Source organism: Felis catus, chromosome X, assembly GCF_018350175.1.
Source record: "Felis catus isolate Fca126 chromosome X, F.catus_Fca126_mat1.0, whole genome shotgun sequence".
NCBI lineage: Eukaryota > Metazoa > Chordata > Mammalia > Carnivora > Felidae > Felis > Felis catus.
This window is the reverse complement of record NC_058386.1, coordinates 21,258,118-21,278,518: the sequence shown is the minus strand read 5'-3', so window position 1 is coordinate 21,278,518 and position 20,401 is coordinate 21,258,118.

Genomic DNA, 20,401 nt, shown 5'->3' with positions numbered 1-20,401 from the left:
CATTCCTAACCACGTGGTCCCTGAACCTCAGGAAGCTGACCTTTTAGTAGGAGAGGTGGCCAGTTAGACAAGCAACCACAACAACACGGGCCACGGGGAACAAGGTAAGGATGGCCCCAGAAGAACATACCCAGGGCAGCTAACCTCTTCTACCCAACCGCAGGAGGGGCTTGTAAGAGGAGGGGCATCTAAATTGAGACCTAGAGGATGACTAAAAATCATTAGATGAAGGTGGCAGGAGTGTTCCAGGCAGGGGTGACGACACAGGTGAAAGTTCAGGAGAGAAGAGGCGTGAGTGGGGTGCAGTGATTAGAGAAATTTCAATATGTCTGAAACATGGAGTGAAAAGGAGCCGTGGCTTCCCACACTTCCTTCCACAGCTGATTCTACTCTCCACAGCATTTGTTTCCTCAAACTTCAGGGGCTCCCCTCACGCAACACTCATTACCTCCCCCCTCACTCTCAGAACATCGTATCACCCACTGTTTTATACATGAAATAGAGGCCACTAGACAGGAACTCCCTCAACTTTCTGCTACCAAACGTAGAAACCTACAGACATCTGTGCCCATCCTGAGTGCTTTCCCCAACCTGATCCTTTACGGTACGATTGACGCCTGCTTCTCAGGTAAGGCCAATCCCTTGATGCTTTGGATCCCATTTTCCTCTGCCCCCACCCCCAGAAACTTACTTCTCAATTATTCCTACTTTCTCTTATATATTCAACCTCCTCCCTCAAACAGACAATTCCCCTAAGATCTCCAATATGCTCAAATTTCTCCCATTTAAAAAAATGCCTCCTTGGGGCGCCTGGGTGGCGCAGTCGGTTAAGCGTCCGACTTCAGCCAGGTCACGATCTCGCAGTCCGGTCCGTGAGTTCGAGCCCCGCGTCGGGCTCTGGGCTGATGGCTCGGAGCCTGGAGCCTGTTTCCGATTCTGTGTCTCCCTCTCTCTCTGCCCCTCCCCCGTTCATGCTCTGTCTCTCTCTGTCCCAAAAATAAATAAACGTTGAAAAAAAAAATTTTAAAAAAAAATGCCTCCTTTTATACCATATCCTCCAAGTAAACAGTGACCTATCTCCATCTTCTGCTTCAAAGCAAAACTTCTCCCAAGGGTTGTCTACATGTGTGATCTCCACCTGCTCAGCTCCTCGTCGTTCTCCAATTCATTCTAACCTGGCTACTACACTCATTCAGATCTGGCTACCACACGCATACTAACCTGGCTACCACAGGGCGACTCTTACTAAAGTCACGAATGACATCCACGTTGCTAAACCCAAAGGGGACATTTTTCCGTCTTCACTCTCTTTGATATCTCAAGAACATGTGACACTGTGATCCAATCAATTTTTAACGCTCTCTGTCCTTGGCTTCCACAGCACACTCCCTTCTCCTGTTTTCCTCTTAATATTTCTGTTCATTACTTCTAAGTCTCCTTTCCATAGTTTATCCTCCGCCAAGCCATTAAATGTCTGGATTCTTCAAGACGTGGTTTGGGGCCTTCTTGTATTCCCAGTTCTCTCAATGTAAAATCACAACCATGACTTTGATCATCATCTTCATACAGATAGTTCATAAATTTCTATCTCTGGTCCAAAGCTACGGTAGGTTTCAAAGCTGTGTATACATAAATCCACCTACCTGATATTTTGCCTCGTTGTCTGAAATGTACTTCAAACTCTACATGTCCAAAACTGAACTCAGGACCTCCCATGCCCTTCCTTCCACACACATATGCATACTCAAACATGGTCCTCTTCAAGTATTTCCTACCTCAGCAAATGGTACCATCACCCATCCATTTTCTCAAACCAGAATTACAGGAATCCTCTTTTATACTTCCCTTTCATTCCTTGCTTTCAACTTAATACTGAATCCAATTAATTTTGCCTGTAACATGTTTACATATGGGTGAATACAGGTAAAGAGAAGTTACTAGAAGTATATACACCAAAATACTAATTTCTACATCCCTGAATATTCTTTTTTACATTTTCTAAAATGTCTTCAATCATTTGATAACCAAAAGAAGAAATAATTGCTTTTTTTACTAAAATGTATGTCTTCTCATTATTTTATAACAAGATTGTTATGAAATATGATGACTGTACTGTGTTCATTCCATTCATTCATCAAAAGATCGATAGTCCACCGTGTACCACGCACTGCTTAAGCCCACAGGGAACACAATGATGAGCAGAAACAGACTCTGTTCCTGCCCTCATGAAGGAGAGACCGACGGTAATCAACAGACGAAAAGCACCACGTTAAGAACTATGAATAGATGGTATACGGTACCATAAAACCCCAAGAAGGAAACCTCACCTGAGATGGAAGAAAAAAAGATATTGCAAGTATTGGTGGACGTCCAGACCTCTTATTTAAAACATTTTAAATGAAAAGGCTGTAAGTTTTCATCAAAAACCAAATTGTAATAATCTGTGGGTTACGGGTGGTTTTCTATTAGTCATGTCTCTAGTCCCTTCCATCAGGATGAATAGTAAGTAGTCGCTTGAACTTCTAAAAGTGTCAGATAACGAACAACCTGATGACAGAGTACTTGGCAAAATCAAAATTATTCTAAAACAATAATTTTGTACGCCCTCTCGTGGTCTTTCCAAAAGGTGAAAATCAAAAATAAACTTTTAATGTAACCGTAAGAATTATGAGAAGACAGAAATTCTAGCAGAAGTAGAAATTCTAGTGAGCCAATCCCTGGAGAGATGGTCTCCTTTACTGTGTTTCCTTGGTTACCACTAAAAATTGGTGAAAGATACGTGGGAACAGTCAGATTTTATGTGAAAGATGTGACAAGACAAGATCAAACTTACCTCAGATAGAGTTAAACAGACACTGTCAATCTCATGGTCCTGCCCTTCCCAATTTATACATTTCGCCAATGTGCAAATGACTTAAAGATGCATAAAAATTTGGCTTCTATATGCACTCTCAAAAAATGCTAGACGACAATAAATTAATACAGATTATCATCTCATCTGGTTTTCTAATATTGCTCTCCTAAAGCATTTTAAAGGGTCAGTGATTTTTCAATTCCTTAAATCATTTCGGCCAACATTGTCACTTGCAATAAATTGCTAGAAGCCTAACTTTGCCATGTTCCTTTCCTTGATGAAAATGTAAATCTTTCCAAACATATTGATTTCATCGTTGTAAAAACAGAGCATACCGTCTAGCATTTTGCAAAGCTCTAAGTCACATTGTATGATGGGAATCTTAAAGAGAAATGCCACCACTTTGCCCATCATTATCATTTCTCCCTTCTGGAGAAGTGAAATGGTCCTGGGCAGTGCACCAGAGCACACACCGGGGATGCACACCAAAGGTACTGGCCGTTCTTGTAAGAAGACTTCATGATTGGAAGCCCAAATGACAGACAGCACTGTGACACTATGGACTATTGAGCTGCTGAATGTGGGGACAGAAATGAATGTTGATTAGCGTCTGTTTCCTCTTTGGATGAAGAGAGATGATGCTAAGGCAATTCTTTTTCTTGCCTTTCCCAGAAAGATGAGAGAAAAGGCAGAGTGTCATAGTTAACGACTCTCTCAGCTCCATTACTGCTGGCCTAGCATCTGAGAGAGGTAAATGATATCACTGATTAGAAAATGAATCTTGAAAATGCAAGAGCTGCACAGAATGCTGGTCCAGAATTGTACAGGTATTTGAATGAAAGCTGAAGAATAAATTCATTTAAAATTACCAACCACGAAAATGTACCATTAAAGATGCGCATTTTGGTCCAATGATCATCATTGATAATGCCATTAAATACTCTTTCGTGGTACTACAGTCACAAACAGTTAGGACATTTAAATATGCACATTATTAAAAATTATAATTCTAGCTCAATTCCCACCAATCCATAGGGATAGATATGCCTTATTTCTACAAATGAGCCTCTTTCTTGGGCTGAGCAAGTCCTATCTTAATTGTGTAACAAAGGTGAAGAGAAGTTGTAAGAGCGAAATGTTGATGGTGATGGTCATACTGACATTTCTATAATATATTGGATGTGATAATATAAGGAATTAGTTGCTCCCTGGGTATGAGGTAGACATTTTGAGAGGTGCATTAACTTGTTCAGACTACTAGTGTACCATTTAGTAAATTGTATCTCCAGGGCATTAAATAGCATCTTACTGGTCAGGAACAAAGTTAGGAAAATGGGAAATGCATTATCTGCTGTGCTGAGAGTAGTTCATTCACCCCATGAAATCTAGCCCAATGATCATTTAATCCAGTACATTGACAATTTCTAATCTGGTACACAAAATGTGTGCGGTATATATCTTTGTCTTTGGTGCATTGAGATAAATGTTCCCTGTGATAAGACATGTCTACAAATAACACCTAGGACAGCCATTAGACCACAAAGCCTGAACAAGAGATGGTTAGAACTAATGGATTTTGTATCCATCCCCTCTCTATCAGCCATGTCTTCTGTCTTCCTACTCCTTTGTGGACGAAGCTATCAGATAACTTCCTCAAGATTCTTTCCTCATTCAGTGAGGACCTAGCCCCAAAGGCCGAACCAAGTACACACAGCACCCAACAGACACAGCCGCGAAGAAAATTCTGTGACGTATGTTGCAGTTGTGCTGCTTGCCTTGATTAAAATTATGTATCCACTGAGACGTGCCAAACCACAGCCATCTCATGGTTTGTCAATGAACATCAAATAATAGCAAACAAAGGTAAAATGTAGCTCAGGTCAATAAAAAAGAAGATAAAAGGAGTAAGATTACAAATATATGACAAATACAAAAAAAACATGTATTTGTGACGGTCTTGATGCTGAAATTACATGGGTGGCCAAGGAGAGGAATTCAGGTAAGAAAACCAAGGCTAACAATGGAGTTGGAGTGCCCGAATTTCAACATAAGAAGGGGCCTCAAGGAGTTTCTTTTTCAATCCCATCACTTATCAAACAAAGAAGCTGAGGCCCGGAGGGGCAAACAATTTATTCAAAGTCACATGGATCACTAGTTACAATGAGAGGACTAGAAGCACATATCCGTTCTGTCTTTCCCTCTTTAGCATGAAACAATGGCAATGAAATGCATAAATGGAGGAAAGTGGTTCCTGGTCGTAGAGAAGCGGAGCTGATCTTCTGACAGTGTGAGGATCTTGCCTTAGACTCCTTCAAGGACACTATACCATACTAAAAAAAAGCAACAACAAAAACAACAACAACAACAACATGTGCATAATGAAACTCTATTTATACATAATCTTTAAAACACAATTCCAATGTATTAGTAAATTCCCTGAAATACAAACTCACGTGCTGTGTGAGACAATGCAGTTTTGTGGCTCTGTTGCTATACTGTGTATTTAGCCCAGGAAAACAAACAAAACAATACTCTTCTGTGAACAGAGCCACCAGATTGTATTATTTAATACTCCTGATAGATGACAGTCATTTTTCCAAGAGGCATCTGGCCAAGATGCAGGTCTCCAAGAGTGCCTCAACCACACTCAATCACTGCATCTCCCTCTATTAAAAAACTGGATTGAGATTTCTAGAACTCACAGCAATCAATCTGCTTGATTAATGAAATTTTTTTAAAAAGCTTTTGTTTTCCTGGCACTGGCTCTCCAAAAAAATTAGATGCTCATTTCCTCCTCCATTTGTGGTGCTAGGAAAGAGAGATTTGGTGATAAATATTTATTATCTTCCAATTCCTGTCTCCCTCATGGTGGGGTTATTGCTTTATTCAGTTCCAGAGCTAAAAACAGTGTCTGCCATGTCATTAATAATAAACAAATCTGGAGTGTGTATGCAAGAATGAATTAGACTCATCCTAGCCCATCTGTGCATGACCCCCATTGGTATCTTGTCGAACAAAGGTTCTGCAGAATCCATAGGTCCTTGGTCCTCTCATTATGGAAGTAATCTGAGGGAGGAGGTGAGTTAAGTTGTAAAATGTTATTGTACAAAGTAAGCAACCTTTGGACGCCTGGGTGGCTCAGGTGGTTATGCATCATGGTCAGGTCACGATCTCGTGGTTCATGAGTGTGAGCCCCATGTCGGACTCTGTGCTGACAGCTCAAAGCCTGGAGCCTGCTTCAGATTCTGTGTCTCCCTCTCTCTCTGCTCCTCTCCTGCTTGCGCTCTCTCACTCTCTCTCTCTCAGGAATAAATAAAAACATTCAAAAAAAACCAGGGGTACCTGGGTGGCTCAGTCGATTAAGCATCCGACTTCAGCTCAGGTCTTGACCTCATGGTTTGTGGGTTCGAGCCCTGCATGGGGCTCTGTGGAGACAGCTCAGAGCCTGGAGCCTGCTTTAGATCCTATGTCTCCCCCTCTCTCTGCCCCTCCCATGCTCATGCTCTGTCTCTCTCTGTCTCTAAACAACAAATAAATTTTTTAAAAAAAATTTTAAATAAAAAGTAAGGAAGCTCTTCTCCCAAAAAAGTGTCTGGCAATGAAGCAAAATTCTGGCTAGGACTGCCCTGCGGTGGAGGGAGGGGGTGGAGAGAAAGGAAAAATCACCAAGGCTCATTTGATAATGGAGAATCAACAGAACAGCCTTCCTATGGAAATTAAGCAGCTGGAGAGGAGCAAGGATCAGTCTGAACTTTTCCCATTTCCTGGCCAATTTAAAATAGTTTCTTCAATGTACTGGTGAGCATTTTCCAAACTGCTTCATAAAAATTTCACTGACAACATTCCTATTCTTTCCCAACCTTAATTGTTCCCTAGTAAACAACGCCGTATTTATTGTTCTTTACCTCTGTTCTCTTGTAAAAAAAAAAAAAAAAAAAAAAAAAGGCCTCCACACTTCCTTGACCTATTGCTAACATAAGGCATCCCATAATTCCACACTTCTCAAACTTTAATGAGCATATGAACTGCCGAGGAAACTTGGGAATGCAAACTGGTGCAGCCACTCTGGAAAACAGTGTGGAGATTCTTCAAAAAATTAAAGATTGAATTACCCTATGACCCAGCAATAGCACTACTTGGAAATTATCCTAAAGATATAGGAGTGCTGATTCATAGGGGCACATGTACCTCAATGTTTAGAGCGGCACTATCAACAATAGGCACATTATGGAAGGAGCCCAAATGTCTATCAACTGATCAATGGATAAAGAAGATGTGGTTTATATATACAATGGAATACTACTCAGCAATGAAAAAGAATGAAATCTTGCCATTTGCAACAACAGGGAAGGAACTGGAGGGTATTATGCTAAGTGAAATAAGTCAATCAGAGAAAGACAGATATTATATGTTTTCACACATGTGTGGAACTTGAGAAACTTAACAGAAGACCATGGGAGAAGGGAAAGAAAACAAATATATATGTAGTTACAAACAGGGAGGGAGGCAATCCATAAGAGACACTTAAATACAGAGACCAAGCTGAGGGATGACAGGGGGTTGCTGGGGAGACAGGGAAAATGGATGATGGGCATTGAGGAGGGCACTTGTTGGGATGAGCACTAGGTGTTGTATGTAAGTGAGGAATCATGGGAATCTATTCCTGAAGCCAAGAGCACACCATATATACTAAATGTTAGCTAACTTGACAATAAATTATATATAAAAAATGCAGATTCCGATTCTGTACGTCTGAGTGGGACTTGAGAGTCTGCATTTCTAGCAAACTCTCCACCGGTGCCAGTGCTGCTGTCTGCAGACCTCCCTTTGAGTAGCAAGACCCTAAACAATTCATCTCTCCCTTTAACACTTCCAAGAGTCAAGCAAAGACAATACATTAAGAAGCGCACATAAACTATGACAATATTTTAAAATACAGTATATATTTTAGAATAGAGGAATTTGATGTTTTCATCCAGGGTCGCCTCTCAACATGTTGTTTCTCTAAATTATAATTCCCCCCTGACTGGATGCACAGATAAGTCCCACAAACTAATCAAGCCAATACCCATGTGCTCTTGTGAATGGTCCTGCTAGAAAAGGATTCTTCTACTGTTTGGGGTCAGTATGCCTTCCCCTCAACTAGATCATAAGCTCCCAAAACTACAAGAGACATCTAATATTCTATCTTCACAGTCCCTCGCTTAGCATGTTGTCAAATCCAGCGCAACCAATGTTACTGAATACCTACCACATGATCAGCACCATGCTGAGCACTGGAGATGCTGAAAGGAACAGAAAACAATATGCTCTCAAGGAGTTGAGCAGTTTGCATAATACTCTCCCTGCATCGCTTAAATATGGCATAGTTAGCAAGCTAGCTAAAGTCAATACTACTCAGTCAAGACCACTGTATGATATAAAGGTAAATATATTCATTTCCAATTCTAATATTTTAAAACCAAATCTTCTCCTATGTGAACTCCATATAACTCTTCATTCTTTGGAAACTGTATATCAACTTCAAGACCCATAACTTCTTTGTGAATCCAATGTTCTGTCGTGTTTTTTATACACCACGAAGTGACAGCATTTCAACTGCCCAGGGTAAACAAATGAGAAAAATAGAAAAATAACAACAAAAGGTATTGTTAATTCCTGAGAAGATTTGACAGCTCTAATATGGATGAATTCTCTACCACTGGAGTGGAAAGCATTCGCAAACAATCAAAAGAAAGATGTTTTCTCCTACTTGGTACTCAGCAGTCCAGTCACACCGAGGTTAAAAATATAATTTCCATATTCCTTATCTAAGGGGACTCAATCAAGCAAGACTCCTTTCAACCCTCATTGGGACAGGAAGGAACAGATGTAAAAACATCTGCCCTGCTTCAAAATGATGAAAACACCACCGTGATATCAAAGACAGCACCGGGTCACTCCACAAAAGTCTCTAGTCTCAACATGAAAGTGTTTTCTCGACTGTCACTGTGGCGAAAAGCAAGAATGATACTGACTAACCTTTCAATTACCAACCCGAAAACCTAGTTATTGGTCTTCTCTGTTCCATTTCACAGCATTATCACCGATATCCCTAATTGACGATTCCTCGTGTGTCTTTTGGGGGACTGAAAAAATGCTTGGATTCTTGACATTTTTGGTGCAGCAACAGTGACATCCAGTGGGTAGCAAGATTAACCCCGAAATTCTGTGCAAACTCAATAAATGAGGGTTAGGATATCCCAAAAAATGTTTTTGGTTATTGATGGTCATTTACTATGAAAACCATAGGCTTTTAACTCCCTTGGGACAACAATCTATTTAGTTGCTATAGTACTTAACAAAGCAAACTTGTACCTTGTCTAACTGACCAAGACATTGCTACAGTTTCTTCCCAAGTCACTGCCCCCTGTTACAGCAACAGAAACTTGCTAGCCAGAAAAGTCGTATTAAATTAATTTTACAAATAATATTCTTTCCACATTTGCTCAGATTCTCAGTTATTTAATGTCATGTATCACCTGAAATGCTTCCCATTACCAAAAGTTTCATAACATTTAAGTGCAGAAGTGTAATTACTAGGTTTCCTTTGTGTATATTTCCTTTCTGTATACTGTTATGTGCGTATTTATAAATATATTTCTATAACATGTGATATATATTTTAAATACATATATATAAGATAAATCTGCACCTCTTGTTCAGTTGATGGCTAACAGAATTATACAATACAAATACAATGTTCATGGAATTCCAGACTTTATTTGAGTAATCTGGTACTATCATGACTACACGTCATTGTTCACATTTCAGTTTGAAGTCACTTCTATCTAACTTCCGGCAAACAGACACCACAGGAGTGTAACCGTTTTGGAGAAAACAACTGCTCCTCAGGCACGGTCCCTCGGGCTTACTGCCTAGGCCCTGAGAACCTTTCAGAGGAGACGCTGAGATTGCTGAAATCCCTCTGAAAGTAGAACTAGATTTTAAGGTGTTTTGTGGAGGAAAAGAAAGAAACCAGTGAATCTGATTCATTAGCCCAAATGGGCTCCCTTTGCAAGAAAGAAAGCCAGGCTGCGAAACAGAAGAGAGTACTTAGTGATTCATCTGTGTATATATCCCCAAAAAGTGATCCATCAAAAAACAAGATTAGATTCATTTTACAGAAAAATCAAATCTATACAGTTTCAAAAGCAGCAGGAAGCACAAAATTCCTGGGCTCTGCTATTAACACAAGAGGTTTCATAAGGCATTGGAACAGGCCCGTCAAACCTTTTAGACAAACTAAATGACAGTGTATAATGTACATGCCAAAAACCAAAAAAAAAAAACAAAAAAAGAAAGAAAGAAAGTCAGAAGAATGCATGGAAATCAAAACATAAGAGGGTTGCTCCTAAGACATTCAGCATGCTAAGCCCACACTGTCCAATATAGCAGGCCACCAGCTACCCGTGGCTACTGAGCACGTGAAACACGGCCAGTCCAAACTGAGATGTGCTATAAATGTAAACTAAGTCCTGGATTTTGAAGACTTAGTATGAAAAAATATATATAAAATAATTCTGATATATTGTGTATGATTAGATGTTAAAATGATAACATATTAGATGTACTTAGCTAAATTAAAATACCAAAATTATTTTACCTGTTCCTTTTTACTTCTTTTTGTTTTAATGTTTATTTATTTTTGAGAGAAAGAGAGAGCACGAGCAGGGGAGGGGCAAAGAGAGAGGGAGACACAGAATACAAGCAGGCTCCAGGCTCTGAGCTGTCAGCACAGAGCCCGACACAGGGCTCGAACCCACCAACCGTAAGATCATGACCTGAGCCGAACTTGCACACTTAACCAACTGAGCCGCCCAGGCGCCCCTACTTCTTTTTTCCTTAATGTTTTTGTTTCTGAGAGAGAGAGAGAGAGAGAGAGAGAGAGAGAGAGAGGGAGGGGCAACGAGAGAGAGGGTCAGAAGATCCGAAGCTGGCTCTGTGCTGACAACAGTGAGCCAGATGCGGAGCTCGAACTCACGAACAGTGAGATGATGACCTGAGCCAAAGTCGGACGCCCAAGCGACTAAGTCACCAAGGCACCCCATCCTTTTTATTCCTTTAATCTGGCTATTAAAAAGATTAAAAGTACATATGTGGTTTGCATTACATTTCTATTAGACAGTACTTCTCTAAGCAAATATACAAGAAGGAACATGTTACTTCACATAGAACTTCTTTTATCATTCTATATACCAACCCATCTTAATATATTTATCTACTCCTCTACTATCCTGGCCTTCTCAAATTCACATACATGATTTAAATATATTTTAAATTAATGATTACATTTTCTGCTACTCTCCATTGGTGTTAACAGGTGAAGTATGAATAAAAAGGCATAATTCAGTGATTAAATTTGCAGGCTCTGAAACCAAACTGGCCAAATTCAAATCCCAGGTCTGCATGAGCAAGTTATTCAAACCTTTTTGTGTCTCCCTTTCCTCAAATTCAATGTGAGGATAACAAGAGAATTATTGAGAGGATAAAACAAGTTAATATGTTAAATCATACCTGACATTGCCCAGCTATTATAAAACATTATTAATTATATAGTTGATTTACTCTTTATAATTCATAGCTTAAAAGGGAACCATGAACATCTGATACCTTCAGGTATTCTTAGAACTTTAAAGAAGCATTAAATATATATGCATTTAAAATTTCATCATATTCTTCAAATAATATGATTTATACAGTAAGCTTTCCTAAAGAAATTACTTGCAATATTGATTATTTCTTCCTTTTTGTCCCTTTTCAAGAAAATTCATAATGTATTTTGACAATCATGTTTTCTCTCCTCATTACCCAGAATTCAAAGCCCAGTCATTTGGACTCTTCATTCTTCCATCTGGAACTAGAGAGGAGTTTCTTCCTATTCTTTCCCTTCCATTCCTAAACTCCCTCCTTCCTAATCACATCTACCATTGTTCAGAGCTCATCCAAGCCCCATCTCTCCCTCAAGGCCTTCTCCATCACGTCAGCCTGCATTAGTCTCCTCCAACTCTCACATTACTGCCTATTCATTCATTCAACTAATGTTTACTGTCTGCCTACATCAGAAAGTCAGGCTCCAGGAACACCAACATAAATAAAACACACATGTGTTCCCATCTTCGTGGAAATTACAGCCTGAGTGGGAAGACAGGTATAAAATAAATCCTCATTAAAAAAAATGACTGTCCTGAAATATAAGCCAGGGAACTAGGAGACTAATGTATTCACATGCCCATGTTTGCTTCCCTAACCAAACTGCAAACCACCATATCTTTTATTTCCTTAATAACACCTCCAGGGACACCTGGGTGGCTCAGCTGGTTGGGTGTCTGACTCTTGATCTTGGCTCATGTCATGATCTCACAGTTTGTGAGTCTGAGCTCTGCATTGGGCTCTGTGCTGACATTGTGGAGCCTGCTTGGGCTTCTGTCTCTCCCTCTTTCTCTGCTCCTCCCCAACTCACTCTCTCTCTCTCTCTCTCTCTGTCTCTCTCTCTCTCTCAAAATAAATACATAAATATTTTTTAAAGTTATCCTTAAAATATTCCAGCATCCAGTACAGTACTAACCACATAATAGGAGTGTAAATATTGGGTGAACAAAGAAATATAAGCAGTATATTTTATTATTCAGACCCTACTTCTTTCTTTCACATGACCTACCATGTGACTCCCTAAGGTTCAACTTCTACCCTTTATTACCGCATGGGACAGAGGAGAGATCACTGCACTCAGATGATGTAAGCTACATGGTGGCACCCAAAGCCATCGACTGCACATTTACAACCGTTAGCCAAAGTGTGGTGCAGATATAAGATACTGGGAAATTTGATCCATTCTTAAAACATCTTCACCTCTTCAGAATGCAGCAACTTTTCCCCAAGGTCCTTTTCATATGTAACTTTTTAAAAATGAACTATAACAAAACCCAAACCCAGCAAAAGGAAGAAAATAATAAAGATGAGAGCAGAAATAAATGATATAGAAACTAAAAAACAAAACAAAACAAACAAACAAAAATCCAGTAGAACAGATCAGTAAAATCAAGAGCAGGATCTTTGAAAAGATCAACAGGGGGCTCAGTCAGTTAAGCATCCGACTCTTGGTTTTGGCTCAGGTGCTGATCTCACAGTTTGTGACATTGAGCCCCACATCGTGCTTTGCACTGACAGCACAAAGCCTACTTGGGATTCTTTCTTTCTCTCTCTCTCTCTCTCTCTCTCTCTCTCTCTCTCTCTCTCTCTCTCCCCCCCGCTCATGTTTTCTCTCTTTCTCTCAAAATGAATAAATAAACCTAAAAATAAATCAACAAAATTGATAAACCTCTAGCAAGACTCCTTAAAAAACAGAGAGGACCCAAATAAACAAAGTTGTTAATGAAAGAGGAGAAATAACCACCAACACCACAGAAATACAAACAATTTTAACAGAATATTATAAAAACCTATAAGCCAACAAGTTGGACAACTTAGAAGAAATGGATAAAATCCTAGAAATATATAACCTACCAAAACTGAGGCAGGAAGAAACAGAAAATTTGAACAGACCAATCACCAGCAATAAAACTCAATCAGCAATCAAAAGACTCCCAAAAAACAAAAGTCCAGGACCAGTTTCACAGGCCAATTCCACCAAACATTTAAAGAGTTAATACCCATTCTTCTCAAACTATCCTGAAAAATACAAGATGAAGGAAAACTTTCAAATTCATTCTGAGGCCAGTTATCACCCTGATACCAAAACCAGATAAACCAGACATCACAAAAAAGAGAACTATAGGCCAATATCGCTCGTGAATATAGATAGAAAAATCCTCAACAAAATATTAGTAAACTGAATCTGACAGTATATTTAAAAAATTATACACCACGATCAAGTGGGATTTATTCCTGAGTTTCAAGTGTGGTTTAATATTCATAAAACAATCAATGTGATATATCACATCAATAAGAGAAAGGATAAAAACCATACAGTCATTTCAATAGATAAAGAAAAAGCATTTGACAAAGTACAACTTCCATCCATGATAGAAACCATCAACAAAGCAAGTCTAGAGGGACCGAATCTCAACATAATAATGGCCTTATATGAAAACCCCACAGCAGGGGCACCTGGGTGGCTCAGTTGGTTAAGTGTCTGACTCTTTTTTTTTTTAGTTTAATTATTATTTATTTTGAGAGAGAGAGAGAGAGAGAGAGAAAGCATGAGTGAGAGAGAGGCAGAGAGAATCCTAAGCAGGCTCCATGCTGTGAGCATGGAGCCCAAAGCAGAACTTGAACTCACAAACCAAATCAAGAGTTGAACACTTAACTGACTGAGCCACCCAGGTACCCCAAGTGTCTGACTCTTGTTGTCACCTCAGGTCATGATCTCGCAGTAATGAGATCAAACCCTGCGACTGGCTCTACGCTGAGCATGAAGCCTGCTGGAGATTCTCTCTCTCTTTCTCTCTCTGTGCTTCTCTCTCTCTCTCTCTCTTTCCCTCTCTCTCAAAATAAATAAATAAACATTTAAAAAACCCACAGCCAACATCATACTCAATGGTAAAAAACTAAGAGCTTTTCCCCTAAGGTCAGGAACAAGACGATGTCCATTCTCATCACTTTTATTCAACATAGTACCAGAAGTCCTAGCCACAGCAGACAACATAAAGAAATAAAAGGCATCCAACTGGTAAGGAAGAAGTAAAATACTCACTATTTGCAGATGATATACTATACATAGAATACCCAAAAGAATCCACCAAAAAAACTACCAGAACTAATAAATGAATTCAGTACAGTTGCAGGATACAAAATCAATGTACAGACATCTGTTGTATTTCTATATACTAATAATGAAGCAACAGAAAGTGAAATTAAGAAAACAATCCAATTTACAAATCCACCAAAAACAGTAAAATATCTAGGAATAAACTTAATCAAAGAGGTAAAAAACCTGTACTCTGAAAACTATAGAACAGAGATGAAAGAAAATTCAAGATGATGCAAAGATATGGAAAGAAGTTCCATGCCCATGGGTTATAACAAATACTGTTAAAACACCTGTATTACCCAAAGCAGTCTACACATTTAATGCAATCTCTATCAAAATACCAACAGCATTTTTCAAAGAACTAAAACAAGCAACCCTAAAATTTGCATGGAGCCAAAGAAGATCTCAAATAGCCAAAGCAATCTCAAAAAAGAAAAACAAAACTGGAAGTAATACAATTCCAGATTTCAAGTTATGTCACAAAGCAACAGTAATTAAAACAGTATGGTACTGGCATAAAAATAGACACATAGCAATGGAATAGAACAGAACACCCAGAAATAAACCCAGAGTTATAAGGTCAGTTAATCTTTGACAAAGGAGGAATGAATATCCAATGGGAAAAAGTCTCTTCAACAAATGGTGTTGGGAAAACTGGACAGTCACATGCAAAAGAATGAAACTGGACCATTTTCTCTCACCATACACAAAAATAAACTCAAAATGGATTAAAGACCTAAACGTGAGACCTGAAACATAAAAATCCTTGAAAAGAACACAGGCAGTAACCCCTTCGACATTGGCTGTAGCAACATTTTTCCAGATATGTCTCCCAAGGCAAGAGAAATAAAAGCAAAATAAACTATTCGGACCATGCCAAAATAAAAAGTTTCTGTACAGAAAAGGAAACAATCACTAAAACTAAAAGGCAACCTACTGAATGAGATAAGATTTTTGCAAATGATATATCTGATCAAGGGCGAGTATCCAAGATATATAAAGAACGGACATAACTCAATACCCAAAACACAAGTAATCCAATCAAACACCCAAAAAACAAATAATCCAGTGGAGAAATTAGCAGAAGACATAAAGAGACCCTTTTCCAAAGAAGAAATCCAGATGGCTAATAGACATATGAAAAGATGCTAACATCACTCATCATCAAGGAAATACAAATCAAAAGCACAATGATATACCACCTCACATGGGTCAGAGTGGCTAAAATTAACAACTTAGAAACAACTGATGTTGGCAGAGATGCAGAGAAAAAGGAACCCTCTTGTACTGCTGGTGGGAATGCAAACTGGTGCAGCCACTCTGAAAACAATGTGGAGGTTTCTCAAAAAATTAAAAATAGAACTACCCTACGATGCAGTAACTGCACTACTAGGAATTCATCCAAATGATACAAAAATGCTGATTTGAAGGGGCACATGCACCCCAATGTTTATAGCAGTGCTACCAACAATAGCCGAATTATGCAAAGAGCCCAAATGTCCATTGACTGATGGATGGGTAAAAAAGATATGGTATATTACAATGGAATACTACTCAGTAATGAAAAAGAATGAAATCTTACCATTTGCAACAATGTGGATGGAACTGGAGATATTATGCTCAGCGAAATAATTCATTAGGAGAAAGATATCATATGATTTCACTAGTATGTGGAATTTGAGAAACTCAACAGATGAACATGGGGGGAAGAGAAGGAAAAATAAGATAAAAACAGAGAGGGAGAAAAACCATAAGAGACTCTTAAATACAGAGAACAAACTGAGGGTTTCAGGAGGGGAGATGGGTTGGGGGATGGGTTAAATGGGTTATAGGCATTAAGAAGGGCTCTTTCAGGATGAGCGCTGAGTGTTATATGTAAGAGATGAATCACTGGGTTCTTCTCCTGAAGCCAAGATTACACTGTATGTTAACAAACTTGAATTTAAATTTAAAAAAAAAAAAGGACAGAAGACATGAACAGACATTTCTCACAAGAAGACATCCAGATGGCTAACAGACACATGAAAAGATGGTCAACATCACTCATCATCAGGGAAATGCAAATCAAAACTACAACGAGATATCACCTCACATCTGTCAGAATGGCTAAAATCCACAACACAAGAAACAAGTGTTGGTGATAGAGAAAAAGGGACCCTCTGGCACTGTTGGTAGGAAAGCAGACAGGTACAGACACTGGAAAACAGTATGGAGGTCCCTTAAAAAATAAAAAACATAACTACTCTACAATCCAACAATCTCACTACTGGGGATTTATCCAAAAAATACAAAAACACAAATTCAAAGAGATACATGCACCCCTGTGTTGCGGCATCATTTACAATAGCCAAACTGTGGAAGCAGCCCAAGTGTCCATACACGGATGAATGGATAAAGAGGATGTGATATACATATATATATAATGGAATGTTATTCAGCCATAAACAAGAATGAAATTTTGCCATTTGCAACAACATGGATAAAGCTGAAGAGTGTAATGCTAAATGAAATAAGAGAAAGACACATACCATATGATCTCACTCATATTCAGAATTTAAGAAACAAAAGAAACGAGCAAAGGGGAAAAAGAAAGAGGCAAACCAAGAAACAGACTCTTAACTATAAGCAACAAACTGATGGTTACCAGAGGGGAGGGGGATGGGGGATGGGTGAAAAAGATAATGGGGCTTAAAGAGTACACTTATCATGATGACAAAAAAAGTAAAATGATAAAAAATTAACTGTAATCCAATAACCCAAATATAATCACTGTTGTCATATGCATGTAGATCTTTCCAGTCTTTTTCCCATGTACCTACACCCATACATATTGCTTTCTAAAAGTAGGGTCATACAGTACATACATTCTCACCATCTAATTTTCATCTAATATACAAAGAATGTTCTTCTATATCACTGAATCTTCACCGATACGATGACGTTTGATGGTCATATAATAGGGATGAGTAATTACTGAGCATTAGTGTTCCTTTTACTCCATAGTTCTCTATTTTTCCCTTGTGTTGAGTTCCCCTTCCACTGATTCTCAAGCTTTAGAACAGAGGAGGAAGTAGTTAATAGTAAATAAAATTCAATTCTTCTTCCTACTCCTCAGTTTAACCAAACCGGCAAATCATTGTTTTTTATTACCTAAAATTTGATTTCCCAGCTATGGCAAACAAGCAAGACAACACTCTTCTCTAGCTGTCTTCATTCATGTTCCTTCATTATGAAATGAGATAATGACTATGGAAGCACAGTGCATTGTACTTAAGGATACAGGGCTGGAAGCATAAATAATAGATTTTTCTGACTTAAAAAATAACTGCATGCTGGGGCATCCGGGTGGCTCAGTTGGTTGAGCGAATGACTCTTTTGATTTCAGTTCAGGTCATGATCCCAAGGTTGCCGGATCGAGTTCCACATCAGGCTCCACACGGAAGGAGGAACCTTCTTAAGATTCTGTCTCCCTCTGCCCCTCTCCCCCGCTTGCAATGCTCTCTCGCTCACTCTCTCTCTCTCTCTCCCTCTCTCTCTTTCAAATAAAATTTAAAAAATAAAAAAAGCATGTTTAAGATACAGCACTAAAAAGAACTGCTCACAAGGCCAAAATGTATAGTATAATCCTATTTGGAGGTAAATTATCTATTTTAGATAGATATGGCAGGCTATGCCACAAAATGTTAACAGTGATTAATCCCTGGGTTTAGAACGTATGGCAATCTCTGGGGCACCTGAGTGGCTCATTTGGTGAAGCATCCAACTCTCCATTTCGGCTCAGGTGATGATCTCAACAGTTCTTGAGTTTGAGCCCGCATTGGGCTCTATGCTGACAACAAGGAGCCTGCTTGGGATTCCCACTCTCCCCTCTCTCTCTACCCCTACCCCACTTGCGCTGTCTCTTTCTCAAAATAAATAAAAACTTTAAAAAATATTTTTAAAAAAATAACAGATGGCGATGTCAAGTTTCTTTGCTTTTACTTTCTTTTTTTAATTTGCTTCCCTATAATTCCTCCCATAGCTGTGTATTTGGTTTTATTACTCTTTTATTAAGTTTTTTCATTTTAATTCCAGTACAGTTAACATACAGTGTTGTATGAGTTTCAGATATACAATATAGAGATTCAACAATTGTATACATGATTCAGTGCTCATCACGAGTGTACTCTTAATCCCCTTCACCTGCTTCACCCATCCCCTCTGCACCTCCCCTCTGGTAACCATCAGTTTGTTCTCCATAGTTGAGTCTGTTTCTTCTCTCTCTCTCTCTCTCTCTCTCTCTCTCTCCCTCTCTCTCTCTCTCTCTCTCCCCCTTTTCTTTTCCCCTTTGCTCATTTGTTTTGTTTCTTAAATTCCACAGATGAGTGAAATCACATGGTATTTGTCTTACCCTGACTGGCTTATTTCACTTGGCATTATAGTCTCTGGCTCCACCCGTGTGATTGCAAATGGCAAGATTTCACTGCTATGTATTATTTGTATAAAGAGATTCTTTAGAAGTATTATCTAAATACGATTCTGTGATGCTGTTGTTCTTTTTTATAACTATATGTATTATGTCATTTCTTTACTTTATACTTGTGCTCTGACACCTATCAAAAAGGGAGATTATTTTCGAATCCCAAACTTGGATTGCATTAGTTTCCTCAGGATACCATAACAAATTACCACAAACTGGGTGACTTATAACAACAGAAAGTTACTGTCTCACAGTTCTGGAGGCTAGAAGTCTGAAATCAAGGTGTCAGTAGGACCACACTCTTTTGAAGCCTCTAGAGAAGGATCTGTCCCATGCCTTTCTCTCTGCTTCTGGTGTCACCAGCAATCCTCAGCATTCATTGATTTGAGTTGCCTAACTCCAATCTCAGCCTCCATGATCACATGCCATTCTTCCTCTGTGTCTTCACATTGTCTCCTTTAAAGACACCTGTCACATTAGGAACGCCTGGGTGGCTCAGTAAGTTGAGTGTCTGACTTCAACTCAGGTCATGATCTCATACTCTGTGAGTTCGAGCCCCGTGTCGGGCTCTGTGCTAACAATTCAGAGACTAGAGCCTGCTTCGGATTCTGTGTCCCCCTCTTTCTCTGCCCCTTCCCCAGTCACGCTCTGTCTCTCTCTCAAAAATAAATAAACATAAAAAAATTTAAAAAAAAAATAAAGACACCCTTCACATTGGATGAAGAAGGGTCCTAATTATACCTGAAACAGCCTTACTTCCAAATAAGGTCACATTCTGAGGAACTGGGGATTAGGACTTCAACATATGTTTCTGAGGGACACAATTCAACCCATAATACTAATGAAGGAATTGTGTTTTTAATTCTTGTTTCACAACCTACACATGCTAAATAAAATAATGTTCTCAGTTTTTTATGTCTTGCTTTTCAAACATTAATATAGTAAATCACTTTAATAGGTCTAAACGTCTCAGAACACCATTCCAGAAGTGTTGCTACAACAGTGTGATTCGTCATCTCTACATAATACATGGGAAAATTATCATCTATACGAAATGAGTTTGAAAACTAAAAGCCCCATGCATTTGAACCATTCATCAGCACCCTACCAGGAACAGATACAGCTCTTGTGTCACTTGGGAGACTGAACATTTCATAATGCAACTCCTTGTGAATTTGAAATAGATTTTTAAAACATTTTTTCCTTCTTTTATCAAGACTAGATTTTGTTGTTCAAACCCATACTAAAGCATCACAAGAAAAAAAACCACATTTTTTCTTTTATTTTATGCTCTACT